This window comes from Acyrthosiphon pisum, chromosome X (assembly GCF_005508785.2).
Source record: "Acyrthosiphon pisum isolate AL4f chromosome X, pea_aphid_22Mar2018_4r6ur, whole genome shotgun sequence".
NCBI lineage: Eukaryota > Metazoa > Arthropoda > Insecta > Hemiptera > Aphididae > Acyrthosiphon > Acyrthosiphon pisum.
The window spans coordinates 99,203,254-99,206,428 of NC_042493.1; positions in this window are offsets into that span (position 1 = coordinate 99,203,254).

Sequence of the window (3,175 nt, forward strand, 5' to 3'; positions counted from 1 at the left end):
TTAATTTGTTTAAGGGTTCCGATTTTGTTTCGGTTTTCTAAAAAAATATAAGGGTTCTAGAACCGGTTAATACCAGTTTTGAAAAATACCGGTTAATTTCGGTTATTTTCGGTTAATTTTGATTTCTGATTAAAAGATTTATTAAAAAAATAGTTTGAAATAATTTATTTATTCATGTTTAAATTATAATTATTTCATGAAATATGAAATATGACCCCCCCCCCCCCCAGAGCAAATTTGAATGTACACCACTGAATTGAGGTGTTATGCAAAACGTGTTATCTCCATTTTCAATAAAATCGAGTTATACATCGATTCTTATGGAAAAAATGGCGATAAATCGACGCCGATCGGGTTGGCTATACATTAAAATATAATATAATTTATACTTAAACAGACATTGCTTCCACAGCATGTATTACACCCAAAAGGAGTTGGACAATCAGAATTTTTTCCGGAAAACGCCGGGTAATTCAGCTAGTATAATATAAATAAACTTACAGTATTGTGGAGTTGCCAGTAGCAACTGTCTGTTCCTATACAAATATTTCAGCACACACATACTGTTAATAATGATTTATTTCTGTACATACAATGGAATAATAAATAAAAACAAAATATTATACAGCGATTCACGCCTATGATGGAACACGAATAATAAATATAAAAATACAAGTAGCTATTTACGAACACAATAAATTATTATATAAAAATATATGATGGAGATTAGTGGACCTTACAAAATATAAAAAAATAGTAATTACTGTTTACGCGACGCCGTGGTGCATCGACGCGTATTTATTTATAATATTATAACAAATTACAGCTATAAACTATAATACATATTAATATATTACCCTATTAGACGGCGAGTATAGATTTAACATATCATTATAAAATAATAATATATAGTTAAACGATAATACCTACCTACATATCTTACAATATTATTAACTATAATAATATGTGCGTACCGCGTGCATGATTGTGTGCGTGTGTGTGTGTGTGTGTGTGTGTGTGTGTGTGTGCGCGCGCGCGCGCGCGTGCGTGCTGAGCATGTTTAAAGATATAGGTAATGGTTACACGACGGGCTATGTCACAAGCAATATCACATGGCAATTGAAATTACTTTCAGAATCAGCTGTTGAACTAACTTAGTGCGCTCTCTATAATATTATTATATTAATATAGTACAATAATACATAAATATTCCACTGCTGTCAAAAGCGCTACAGAATTGTTCTTATCATGAGAGTAATATTAAAGACAACTATAATTCTATGCTCGTTGGGCAACCATTATATCTTTAATCGTGGTGCTGAGTAAAAATTATTATGTGGTAACGTAGGCGCCCAAGTAGTCGTAAGGGTATAAGCAGGGGCGGACTGGCCCAGGGTGCTTTACACCAAGTAACACCCCGGGCCCCCGTTTGTATTTATGATCCGGGTCCCCGATTACTACAGTCGGTATATGGTATAATACTGGTATAACACTGGTATAATACTGGTATAATACAGTATTATACAAAATAAAAATAAAATAACATATTTCAACATCTCTACAAATAAACAACATGTTATTCTTAATTTTTTTTTTATATTTACTTATAAAACTAAGGGCTTTATCCTAATTTAGGTAGGTTTGAAAAAAAATTACGGGCCCCTAATTAATTTTGCACCCCGGGCCAAAAATAGCCAGTCCGCCCCCGGGTATAAGGCCAATGTTAAGCAATAAACGATGAAAATCTTGTAGTACACATAGGTTTTATTTTGTACGCTGTATCCTGAAAGTTTAGAACAATATGTCAATATCTAATTAGTTATATTATGGGTTGACAGACTCAGAATCATTTTTCGTATGCAATGATTATTGATTTTATATCATTGAATTCAAACAACCATTACGGTGACCTACTCAACAAATTATTATAAAAGCGTACCTAGGTATAGAACAGAGTGACTTCCGTGGTTATTATTTTTTTAATGAATTTTTAAAAAAACATCGTACACTTTGAATATATGGTCGCTGAACTAAAAAGATAATTATGATCAGGGTTGGGATTTTATAGCATTTGCATATTTCTTATGAAATGCTTAAAAAATAGCAGAGTAAGCTAAAAATGTGTTTCGTGATACATAGAACTCAAATTAAAAATGTTATTTTGCTTTCTTTGCATTTTTACCTGTTTGAATCAAAATCGGTCATATTTTATGAAATTATATTTTAGTAAACGTGTTTTTGGATTTTTGTCAATCGTATTATTAAGATAATTTTATATTACGTATTTGGATTCTAATTTCTAATTTTGTTATCTGCTGATTTTGTTGGGTTTTTTTGTCGATTTCTACTGCGATTATTAATTGCCGATTATCAACGAACGAGCGTTGAATACGTTGTATAGTCAATTCATTTTGATTCTGTTGAAAGTGCAGCTTGGCAGACTAACCGTTTTAGTATTAATATAAATGAATAACACGACAATATGATTATGTATAAGTATAATATATAATAACGTACAACTGGACAATTTAACGTGACTGTACACACACACCGTATACGCACTGTACGACGGTGCCCGTGCAAGTGATTCTTACATGCTACAAAGGCCCTATATATATGCACAACCGAGGTCATGTTACATCCGTATAGAGAGTGAGTCTTACGCTCGTATAACTAGATACTAAATTGTACACACGTGTCAAGGCTGACTACTAATATTAATTGTACATTTCAACACCCTCCCTCAATTAATAATTTCTTTAATTGTAGTCACTCCTATGGCTGACCGTAGTTTCTCGAATCGTTCCTTTACTAAAGGCTTGGTTAGGATGTCCGCAATCTGGTCCTCTGTTCCAATATATTGTAGTTGAAATTGCCCATCTTCATATTTCTCCCGTATGAAATGGTATCGCACGTCTATGTGTTTTGTCCTCTTATGAAACTCCGGATTCTTAACTAAACGTATAGCACTTTGATTATCAATGTATAATACCGGTTGTTTATCACCTGTTGTTGACAAGCTTATTATCAACCGCGCAATCCACATGATTCCTTTGACTGCTTCACTGGCCGATATGTATTCAGCCTCTGTTGATGATAAAGACACGCAATGTTGCCTTTGCGATGTCCATGAATTATGCTTGACCCATATCTGAATAGATATCCTGACGTTGAA